This window comes from Ailuropoda melanoleuca, unplaced genomic scaffold, assembly GCF_002007445.2.
Source record: "Ailuropoda melanoleuca isolate Jingjing unplaced genomic scaffold, ASM200744v2 unplaced-scaffold4572, whole genome shotgun sequence".
Classification (NCBI taxonomy): domain Eukaryota; kingdom Metazoa; phylum Chordata; class Mammalia; order Carnivora; family Ursidae; genus Ailuropoda; species Ailuropoda melanoleuca.
In genome coordinates, this window is record NW_023217970.1 from 96380 (window position 1) to 109129 (window position 12750).

Sequence of the window (12750 nt, forward strand, 5' to 3'; positions counted from 1 at the left end):
TGTCTTCATTGGAAAAGTGTCTATTCATATCTTCTGCCAATTTTTTGAATTGTTTATTTGTTTCTTGTGTAGTGAGCTTGAGAAGTTCTTTGTAGATCTTGGATACCAGTCTTTGATCTGTAGTGTCATTTGCAAATATCTTCTCCCATTCCGTGGGCTGCCTCTTAGTTTTTTTGACTGTTTCTTTGGCTGTGCAGAAGCTTTTGATCTTGATGAAGTCCCAATAGTTCGTTTTCGCTTTTGTTTCCCTTGCTTTGCAGACGTGTCTTGAAAGAAGTTGCTGTGGCCAATGTTGAAGAGGTTACTGCTTATGTTCTCCTCTAGGATTTTGATGGTTTCCTGTCTCACATCGAGGTCTTTCATCCATTTTGAGTTTATCTTTGTGCATGGTGTAAGAGAATGGTCCAGTCTCATTCTTCTGCATGTGGCTATCCAGTTTTCCGAACACCATTTATTGAAGATACTGCCTTTTTTCCATTGGATATTTTTTCCTGCTTTTTCAAAGATTAGTTGACCATAGAGTTGAAGGCCCATTATCTGGGCTCTCTAATCAATTCCATTGAACTTATGTGCCTGTTTTTGTGCCAGTACCATGCTGTCTTGGTGATCACAGCTTTGTAATATAACTCAAAATCAGGCAAATGATGCTCCCAGGTTTGTTTTTCTTTTTCATCATTTCGTTGGCTATTTGGGGTCTTTTCTGCTTCTGTACAACTTTTAGGATTGTTTATTCCAGCACTTTGAAAAATGCCATTGGTATTTTGATTGGGATGACTTTGAAAGAATAGATTGCCTTGGGCACCATAGACATTTTAACAATGTTTATTCTTCTGATCTGAGCATGGATTGTTTTTCCATCTTTCTGTTTTCAGTTCCTTTCATAAGTGTTATGTAGTTTCTAGAGTATAGATTCTTTACCTTTTTGGTTAGGTTTATTCCTAGTTATCTTATGGTTTTCAGTGCTATGTAAATGGAATCAATTCCCTAATTCTACTCTTTCTACTGTTACGTTGTTAGTTTATAGGAAAGCAACTGATTTTTGTGCATTGATTTTGTATCCTGCCACATCATTGAATGTCTGTATGAGTTCTGGTATTTTGGGGGTAGAGTCTTTCTTGTTTTCCATATAACGTATCATATCATCTGTGATGAGAGAGAGATCAATGCATCATTTAGGGATCTGTTCAACACATCTAGTAAGAAGTGATCAAAACCTGCTGTATGATTATTGTAAAATGCCAATTAGTTCCATTAGCAGAAACAACACTGAGATCAATGTGTTTTTACTTTTTTTTTAAATGTTTTTTTATTACATTATGTTAGTCACCAAAGAGTACATCCCTGGTTTCTGATGCAAGTTTCGATGCTTCATTAGTTGCATATAACACCAGTGCACCATGCAATATGTGCGCTCCTTACTACCCATCACCAGTCTATCCCATTCCCCACCCCCCTCCCCTCTGAAGCCCTCAGTTTGTTTCTCAGAGTCCACAGTCTCTCATGTTTCACTCCCCCTTCTTATTACCCCCTTTTCTTTACCCCTTTCTTCCCCTACCGATCTTCCTAGTTCTTATGTTCCATAGATGAGAAAAATCATATTATAATTGTCTTTCTCTGCTTGACTTATTTCACTTAGCATTATCTCCTCCAGTGCCATCCATGTTGCAGCAAATGTTGAGAACTCGTTCTTTCTGATAGCTGAGTAATATTCCATTGTATATATGGACCACAGCTTCTTAATCCAGTCATCTGTTGAAGGGCATCTCGGCTCCTTCCATGATTTGGCTATTGTGGACAATGCAGCTATGAACATTGGGGTGCATATGGCCCTTCTCTTCACTACTTCTGTATCTTTTGGGTAAACACCCAGTATTACAATGGCTGGGTCATAAGGTAGCTCAATTTTAAACTATTTAAGGGAACTCCACATTGTTTTCCAGAATGGCTGCACCAACCTGCATTCCCACCAACAATGTAGGAGGGATCCCCTTTCTCCACATCCTCTCCAGCGATAGCTGTTGCCTGCCTTGTTGATTTTTGCCATTCTAACTGGCATAAGGTGGTATCTTAGTGTGGTTTTGATTTGAATTTCCCTGATGGCTAATGATTTTGAACATTTTTTCATGTGTCTGTTAGCCATTTGTATGTCTTCATTGGAAAAGTGTCTGTTCATATCTTCTACCCATTTTATGATTTGTTTATTTGTTTCTCATGTACTGAGTTTGAGAAGTTCTTTGCAGATCTTCGATACCAGTCTTTTATCTGAAGCATCATTTGCAAATATATTCTCCCATACCGTGGGCTGCCCCTTAGGTTTTTTTGACTGTTTCCTTGGCTGTGCAGAAGCTTTTTATCCTGATAAAGTCCCATAAGTTCATTTTATCTTTTATTTCTCTTGCCTTTGGAGATGTGCCATGAAAAAGGTTGCTTTGGCCAACATCGTAGAGGTTGTTGCCTATGTTGTACTCCAGGATTCTGATGGATTCCTGTCTCACATTGAGGTCTTTCATCCATTTGGAGTTTATTTTTGTGTATGGTGTGAGAGAGTGGTCAAGTTTCATTCTTTTGCATGTAGCTGTCCAATTTTCCCAGCACCATTTATTGAAGAGACTGTCTTTTTTCCACCGGATGTTTTTTCCTGCTTTATCAAAGATTAGTTGCCAAAAGAGCCGAGCATCCATTTCTGGGTTCTCTATTCTGTTACATTGGTCTATGTGTCTGATTTTGTGCCAGTACCATGCTGTCTTTGTGATCCCAGCTTTGTAGTACAGCTCAAAATCCAGCATTGTGATGCCCCCAGCTTTGTTTTTCCTTTTCAACAGTTCCTTGGAGATTCTGGGCCTTTTCTGTTTCCATACAAATTTAAGGACTATTTGTTCCAGTTCTTTGAAAAATGTCCTCGGTATTTTGATCGGGATAGCATTGAAAGTGTAGATTGCTCTGGGTAGTATGGACATTTTAACTATGTTAATTCTTCCAATCCATGAGCATGGAATATTTTTCCATCTTTTTGTGTCTTCCTCAGTGTCTTTCAAGAGTCATTTATAGTTTCTAGAATATAGATCCTTTATGTCTCTGGTTAAGTTAATTCCAAGGTAACGTATGGTTTTTGGTGTTATTGTAAATGGGATGGATTCCCTAATTTCTCTTTCTTCAGTCTCATTATTCATGTATAGAAATGCAACTGATTTCTTTCTTTCTTTCTTTCTTTTTTTAAAGATTTTATTTATTTTTTTGACAGAGATAGAGACAGCCAGAGAGAGGGGGAACAGAAACAGGGGGAGTGGAAGAGGAAGAAGCAGGCTCATAGCAGAGGAGCCTGATGTGGGTCTCGATCCCATAATGCTGGGATCACGCCCTGAGCTGAAGGCAGATGCTTAACCGCTGTGCCACCCAGGTGCCCCTGAAATGCAACTGATTTCTGAGCATTGATTTTGTATCCCGCCACATTACTGAATTGCTCTATAACTTCTAATAGTTTGGGAGTGGATTCTTTTGGGTTTTCCATATAGAGTGTCCTGTCATCTGCGAAGAGAGACATTTTGACTTCTTCTTTGCAGATTTGGATACCTTTTATAACTTTTTGTTGTCTGATTGCTGTTGCAAGGACTTGCAGTACTATGTTGAATAATTGTGGTGAGAGTGGGCATCCTTGTCATGTTCCTGATCTTAAGGGAAAGTCTTCCAGCTTTTCCCCATTGAGAATAATACTTGCAGTAGGCTTTTCATAGATGGCTTTTATGAGATTGAGAAATGTACCCTCTATGCCTACAATCTGAAGGGTTTTAATCAGAAAAGGATCTTGTATTTTGTCAAATGCTTTTTCTGCATTTATTGAGAGAATCATATGATTTCTGAATTTTTCTTTCTGAATAAAATCTAAGACACTGATAGATTCGTGAAAGTTGTACCACCCCTGCATCCCAGGGATGAATCCCACTTGGTCATGATGGATAATCCTTTTAATGTACAGTTGGATTCTATTTGCTAGGATCCTGTTGAGGAATTTGGCATCCATATTCATTAGGGAAATCGGTCTGTAATTCTCCTTTTTGAGGGGGTCTTTGCCTGGTTTGGGGATCAAGGTAATATTAGCCTCATAGAATGAGTTTGGTAGCTTTCCTTCTGTTTCTATTTTTTGAAATAGCTTTAGGAGAATAGGTATTATTTCTTCTTTGAATGTTTGGTAGAATTCCCCAGGAAAACCGTCTGGGCCTGGAGTTTTATTATTTGGAAGGTTGTTTATCACTGACTCAATTTCTTCATAGTTAATTGGCCTATTTNTCATAATTGACTTGTTTAAAAAATAAATTTGTTCCTGTCAGTCTTGGTAGTTTATGGGTTTCCAGGAAACCTCCATCTCTTCCAGAGTGTTTAATTTATTAGCATAAAGCTGTTGATAAAAGTTTCTAATAATCCTTCCAATTTCATTGGTGTTGGTTGTGACCTCTCCTTTTTCATTCATAATTTTATTAATTTGGGTCCTTTCTCTATTCTTTTGGATAAGTCTTGCCAACAGTCTGTCAATTTTATTAATTCGCTCAGAGAACCAGCTTCTAGTTCTATTGATATGCTCTACTGCACTCCTGGTTTCTAATTTGTTGATTTCTGCTCTAATCTTGGTCAACTGCTTCCTCGTGAGTGGATTAGGCCTGTCCCTCTGTTGCTGTTCCAGTTTCTTGAGGTGAGAATATAGAAACTGCATTTTAGATTTTTCTATTCTTTTGAGTGAGGCTTGGATGGCTATGTATTTCCCCCTTAGGACTGCCTTTGCAGTATCCCATAGGTTTTGGACCGTTGTGTATTCATTCTCGTTGGTCTCCATAAATNATGATTGAGGCTTGGATGGCTATGTATTTCCCTCTTAGGACTGCCTTTGCAGTATCTGATAGGTTTTGGAGTGTTGTGTTTTCATTCTTGTTGGTCTCCATAAATTCTTTAAATTGATTTTTGATTTCCTGGTTTATCGAGTCATTCTTGAGCAGGATGGTTCTTAGCCTCCAAGTGTTTGAGTTTCTTCCAGGTTTTTCCTTGTGGTTGAGTTCCAATTTCAGAGCGTTGTGGTCTGAGAATATGCAGGGGATAATTTCAATCTTTTGGTATTGGCTGAGACCTGTTTTGTGTCCCAGAGCATGATCTATTCTTGAGAATGTTCCATGGGCATTTGAATAGAATGAGTATTCTTTGGTTCTGGGGTGTAGTGTTCTATATATATCTATGAGGTCCAACTCGTCGAGTATGGCATTCAAAGCCTTTGATTCTTTGCTTAGTTTTTGCCAGGGTGTTCTATTTCTGATACTGGGGTGTTGAGGTCCCCTACTATTAATGTGTTTTTATCTATATGTCTCTTTATTTATTTTGGTTAAGAGTTGGCTTGTGTATCTTGCTGCTCCCCTGTTGGGGGCATATATATTAATAATTGTCATATCCACTTGTTGAATACTTCCTTTAAGAATAATATAGTGCCCTTCTGTATCTCTCTCTATGGCCTCTAGTTTAAAATCCAGTCTATCTGATATGAGAATTGCTACTCCAGCTTTCTTTTGAGGTCCATTTGCGTGGAAGATGGTACTCCATCCCCTTACTCTAAGTCTGAATGCATCTTTGCATTCAAAATGAGTCTCTTGTAGACAGCAAATGGATGGGTCATGTCTTTTTATCCAATCTGCAACCCTGTGGCGTTTTATGGGAGAGTTTAAGCCATTTAGATTGATAGAGATTATTGACAGATATGATTTTAATGATGCCATTTCTCTTTAAAGTCTTTGTATCGGTTGTGACTTGCTGCTCTGTATCACTCTTGGGGCCTTTTTACCTTTATAGAGCCCCCCTTAATATCTCCTGTAGGGCTGGTTTCGTGGTTACGAAATTGGTTAATGATTGGCGATTTTGGAACGTCTTTATTTCTCCATCAATTCTGAATGACAGCTTTGCTGGATAAAGGATCCTTGGCTGCATGTTTTTCTCTGAAAGAGCTTTAAAAATGCCCCCCCAAGCCTTTCTCTCATTCCAGGTCTCTGTAGACAGGTCTGACGTAATCCTGATACCTTTGCCTTGGTACGTGAGAAACTTGTTTGCCCTGGCCGCTTTCAATACTCTATCCTTGGATCTAATATTTTTGAATTGCACTATGACGTGACGTGGCGTAGGTTTGTCGTGGTTCAGCTTGAGTGGGGTCGTCTCTGCTTCTTGGACAAGAATGATTGTTTCCCTTGCTAGATTAGGGGAGTTTTCAGCTACAATTTGTTCAAATATCTCTTTTAGACCTCTGTTTTTCTTCACCCCCTCAGGGATGCCAATGATTCTGACATTGGATCGTTTCATAGAGTCAGTAATCTCCCGTAATCTACATTCGTGGGCGTGGATTTTTTTAAGACCAGCTTCTATTTTCGTTTTTTCTTCTACTAACCCATCCTCCAATTTGCTAATGTGTTCCTCTGCCTCGGTGACCCTGGCTGTCAGAGCCTCTAGTTTTGACTGCATTTGGCTCATAGAATTTTTAATTTCTGTCAGATTCGCTCTCATTTCTGCCCTTAGGGATTCTATATTCTCAGCAACGCTTTCTCTGATGCTTTTTTCAAGTTTACTCATCATCTTGACCATTGTTGCTCTGAATTCCATTTCTGATAATTGGGATACATCCATATGTATTAATTCTGTGGCCGAGGCCAATTCTGTGGCAGAGGCCACAGACTCATTATCTTTTCTTTGCTGGGGGGGACTTCTCCTTCTCGTCATTCTGATGAAGAGAGATTGCAGGGTTGTCCAGAGCCCAAGTGTTGACTGGGACCCAGGCCGTGCGCCCTTGTTTTATAGAGATCTTAGGGATGTGGGCTTCTTCCTTANTCTCTCATTTCTGGCCTTAGGGATTCTATATTCTCAGTAACATTTTCATTAATGCTTTTTTTCAAGTCTACTCATCATCTTGACCATTGTTGCTCTGAATTCCATTTCTGATAATTTGGATACATCCATATNNNNTTTTTAATTTCTGTCAGATTCGCTCTCATTTCTGCCCTTAGGGATTCTATATTCTCAGCAACGCTTTCTCTGATGCTTTTTTCAAGTTTACTCATCATCTTGACCATTGTTGCTCTGAATTCCATTTCTGATAATTGGGATACATCCATATGTATTAATTCTGTGGCCGAGGCAATTTCTGTGGCAGACGCCAAAGACTCATTATCTTTTCTTTGCTGGGGGGACCTTCTCCTTCTCGTCATTCTGATGAGGAGAGATTGTGGGGTTGTCCAGAGCCCAAATTATTGACTGGGACCAGGCCGTGCGCCCTTGTTTTATAGAGATCTTAGGGATGTGGGCTTCTTCCTTAAAGAGTTTATTTATTTATTTGAGAGAGAGAGAGACAGTCAGCAAGAAAGGGAACCCAAGCAGAGGAGTGGGAGAGGAAGAAGCAGGNGAGGAAGAAGCAGGCTCCCAGCAGAGGAGCCCGATGAGGGACTCCTTTCCGGAAGGCTGTGATCAAGCCCTAGTCTGAATACAGGCACTTAATGACTGCGCCACTCAGGCGCCCTGGGTTGTAGGCTTCTTGTTTTTTCAGCCTGCCTTCTGGGGGAGGGGCATGCTGTGCCGATACTCAGGCAACCCTGTTTGGGTAGAGTCTCCTGTCCCCTGCAAGGGGGGATGGGGATGGCCACGCTGTGAGGCGGTATTTCCGGCCTTTTGTTCTCTGGTGGCTTTCCCTGGCATTTTGCTGTGCCTCTTCTGAGAGCCAGAGCAGTAGCGGCTGAAATTCAGCCTCTGTCTCAGAATGGAGGGATCACGGCCCATTCTCCACTGATGTTCTGGCCACTTTAACTCTGTTTCTGTTGTTGCTGCTCAATCCTGCAGCATCCCGGGCTGTGCGCCCCACACCCGGCGTCCCAGCCCTCACTTCCAGCGCTGGCGCGTCTCTGTCCTTTGTGTTTCTAACCCCGCCAGCTGCCAGCCACCCCGCGCGCGCTCCCGAGCTCCCAGGCTCCCTGTTTCAGTATGGTTCGCCTGTGCTCTGGAGCGCCAGTTTTCAGTCTGGTCGCGCTTGCACTCCTGAGCTCTTGGTTTCACTCTAGTTCGAGTGTGCGGTCGGGAGCTCCTGTTTTCAGTTTGGACACAGGCGTTCCCACGTTCACTGACTCAGTCTGCTCTCTTGCAGGTGCTGGTCTGAGAGTCCAGCCCGCTCCCCAGCACAAGGGGCTATTGCTTCCCGGCGCCTGAGCACCGAGGCTCCCTCCTCCTTCCCTTTATCTTCCTATATCTGTGCTCGGATTCACGGCTTCCCACTTCGTACCTCAATACTCAGCCCTGGAAATGTTCATTTGTAGAGACCCAGATGTATCTTCCTGCATCTCAGGCTGATTCTGTGGGTGTTCAGAATGGTCTGGTAGATATCCAGCTCGACTCGGACCAGCTGAGAAAGGGTCACCTACTCCTCCTCCATCTTTTCTCCTCCTTGCAGAAAGTGGTTGCCTTTCTGTTCATAGAGTTTCTGCTACTCTTTTCTTCATTCTCCAGTTGCATTCATAGGTATTCGGAATGGTTTGGTAGCTCTCTCACTGAATTCCTGNCTGAATTCCTGGGACCAGATGAACTTTAGGTCTCCTGCTCCTCCGCCATCTTGGAACGCTGAGCTGGAGCTCAACTCCTGTTTTAAACTGGGTTCCTTGCAGAAAGTGGTGGCTATTCTGTTCTTAGAGTTCCTGCTATTCTTTTCTTCATTCTCCAGTTGAGTTTGTAGGTGTTCAGAATTGTCTGATAGCTATCTAGCTGCATTCCTGGAACCAGATGAAATTTAAGCCTCCTGCTCCTCCGCCATCTTGGACTCCTCTGTGGGTTTTTATGATGAATGGATGTTGTACTTTGTCACACACTTCGTCTGCATCTATTGAAATTATTACATGGGTTCTATCCTTTCTTTTGTTGATGTGATGTATGATGTTGATTGATTTGTGAATACTAAACCACCCTTGCATCCCAGGAATAAATCCTACTTGATTGTGGTGAATAATTTTTTTAACATATTGTTGGATTCAGTTTGCTAATATTTTGTTGAGGATTTTTGCATCTATGTTCAACAGAGATACTGGCTCTCTTTGTTTTTTTGGTAGTGTCTTTATCTGGTTTGGTATCAGGGTAATACTGGTCTCATAGAATGAGTTTGGAAGCTTTTCTTCCTCTATTTTTTGGAATAGTTTGAGAAAAATAGGTATTACTCTAAATGTTTGGTAGAATTTGCCTGTGAAGCCTCCTAGCCCTCAACTTTGTCGGGAGCTTTTTGATTACTGATTCAATTTCATTGCTGATAATCAGTCTATTCAAATTTTCCATTTCTTCCTGATTCAGTTTTGGGAGGTTATATATTTCTAGAAATTTACCCATTTCTTCTAGGTTGTCTAATATATTGGCATGTCATTTCTCATACTATTATAATCCTTCATATTTGTGTGGTGTTATTTCTCCACTTTCATTTCTAATCTTGTTTATTTGAGTCCTCTCTCTCTCTTTTGATGAGTTTGGTTAAAAGTTTATCAGTTTTGTTGATCTTTGAAAAAAAAAACAGCTTCTGGTTTCATTAAGACCTTTTGATGAGGCAACTTTTTTTTAATTTTTAGTATTAATCACACTTTATTTTTATTTGAGATAAATAAAATTTACATCACATAATTCACCATCTTAAGGTATAAAATTCAGTGGAATTTAGTGTATTCAAAATGTTGTGTAACCACCACCCCCACCTCTTTGTAGATTCAAAATTTTCCTTACGCCAGTAAAATACTCTGTACCAATTAAATAAGAACTTCCCACTGTTCCCTCCTTTAACCCCTGGTAACTGAGGAGGCAGCTTTTGAATACAGATTTAAAGAATAAGAGATGACATTCTGCATGAAGACCTGGGCAAAGTATATTCCAAGCAAAAGGAATAACAATTCTGAATCTCTGAAGCAGGAACAAGTTAAGGGAAGAGCAAGAAACCTGGTATAGCTGAAGCAGAGTAAGTAGAAGCTAAGTTCATCAAGGAGGTAAGGACAAAATCATATAGGGCCTGTTTACCATGGTAAGAAATCAGAATACAATTCCAAGCAAGATTTAAGCACAGGAGTAACAAGAGGCAATATATAATTTTTAATAAGGTTACCCTGGCTGTTACATGGAGAACAGACTGCAGAAAAACCAACAGTTGAAACAGGGAGACAAATTAGGTAGTTCGGATAAAAAACGATTATGACCTGAGCCAGAGTGGCAGCTGAATAGATGGTGAGAAGTAATTATATTCAAAATATATTTTGAATATCGAGCTAGAATGGTCCATTTAAGAGCCCAATTCCAATGAAGAAGAGGCTCAAACTCAGAGAACTGAGTTCTCTCATGCTGGCTCACAGGATAGCCTTAAGTTTTCATGGTAGATTAAGGACTTTGCCATAGCTTAGTGGGTGCTGAATTTCCAAAATATCTGGGCTGGCCACAGTGTGTCCTCAAAGCTGGGACAAGGTTTCCCATAGCTGCATATGTGACTGAGTGGCTGACAACACTGTTCTCTGTGAGTGCCAAAATAAGCACTTCTTTTTCCTATCATTTGCCCATGAGGATCCATTATTAATACTTCATCTTTTTCATACACCTTGTTAATTGGCAGAGTAAATGATTTTGTAAAAAATAAGTTTTCATTTCTTCTTAATGGAAAACTCTTCATGTTATCCAAGCATAATAACTATCATTTATTAAGGGTTTATATAAGTGAGACTACACTAAATTTCTTACATATATTATCTCATTTATTCATCTCAATATGCCTCTGAAGTAGGTATTGTTACGACCCTATTTTTTTTTTACACATGAGGTAACTGAAGCCCAGAAAATATAACTGACCTGCCTAGAGCCACATGGCCCATAAGAGTAAGAGCCAATGTTCAAACCCAGAACTCTCTCCAAAGTCCTTGCTCCTAACTTGTATCATATGCATAGACAAGAATATGCTATGGATAGCAAGACAAAACCAATACAAATGTTATGAGACAAAAGAATATTCTAGCTTCCCCTTTCTCATTCACATGCTCATCCAAGTTCATTATACTTAAACAAGAAATCTCCCATTTCAGATATGTGGGGGTCTTCTGAAGTTTCTTTTACCTACAAGGAAAATTTTCCTACAATGGCGGAGATTTTTTTTTTCAATAAAAAGGAAGAAATCAGAAGTTAGAAGTTAGAAATAGAAATGACAGAGAGGAAACTATGTCTAGGCAAATGCATTTCTCTTAACAGCTCCCTTGAATCTTGGTGAAGATAGAGACCCTGAACAAGTAAAACTAGTCCTCTNATGTCTAGGCAAATGCATTTCTCTTAACAGCTCCCTTGAATCTTGGTGAAGATAGAGACCCTGAACAAGTAAAACTAGTACTCTTCCCAACACCTGCTCTCACTGTATGAGGACTAGGGGTAATCAGGGAAGAAGATCCTACTCCATCTGCACCACATCCTTCACTGGCCTGACATGGGTCCAGACAAATAAAGTCCTGGACTACAGAAGGAGCAGTTACATTGGCATTTCAACTAAACAACAACAACGAAAATAGCAAAAATACAACAATATTAACAAATATGGGTTTGTGTGCTTACTAAATTATTCAGAAATGTGAGGTCCAACTCTGATGTGTCTGTTGTCCTATGCTTGGTCTGTGGCATAGATCAAAAACTTTTTCTTGAAAATTCATATGAAATTTATATACAGTGAGATTCACAGAACCCAATTTTTTATTGTCAGGGACTAATTTCCATATTAAAATTACCCTCTGTCAGCTATTTTTTTCCTAGTGTATGTTGGTTTCTTATTAATCAAACTTACATATTTTATTTCCATTGAATATGGAATTCTAATTGCTTATTATTTAACCTTCACTAAAATCTTACCCTTTTTTTATATAAATTAGGACACACTAGTCTTGTAAAATATTATTTCTCATTATCCGCTAGGACATTCCTCTCTCTTATTTGACAAGTGAGACATACAATAACTCAATCTTTATGTGAAGTTATTTGATGATATCATACAGATTTTACAGAATACTGTGTATGTTATTCTATTGCATAATTCATTTTAATGTTTCCATCCATCAAATATAGCCTTCATATAGAGTTTCTCTAGTAATTTTTTTGCTTCTTATGAACAGACATATATACATGAAGTAATCACCTTACAACATGTAATTGGATTGACTTTTTTATTTGTATGTGGGAATTTATACAGTGATTTGTCTCTAAAGGCAATTGAAGTAATTTTTAAAAATGGAAAACATAAAAATTTTATTGTGAAGACTACAGGGAAGTTTTTAATTAAAGAGAAGGCTGACAGATTTTCCTGGTGATAACAACACAGACATTGTTAAATTTCTTTGTGAGGACTATGAGAGAAAAGATAGGAGGGTGCTTTTTTAAAGTCATTGTTATTATTACTCATATCAATGAGCTGTTAAGTACAAGCTTAATTATGAACTCTGTTCATCATCTTGATACTCAATAATGCAGCAGATGCGCTTTTCCTGATTTGTCAATTGCTTGATCTATCAGTTGACCGAGGATTCCCTGCCAAATGTGTGACCATCTTCATCTCCAGAGGAGATAGATGGTTTACCCACATCTAGCTCCAGGCAAGTGCCAACTCATTATCTTCTCAAAACATCTTGTTCCCTGGGACAGGTTCCATCAGAAATTAGGCTCGAAATTTGTTGCTCACCCACCACATCTTAGGTCAGAAGGAACCGA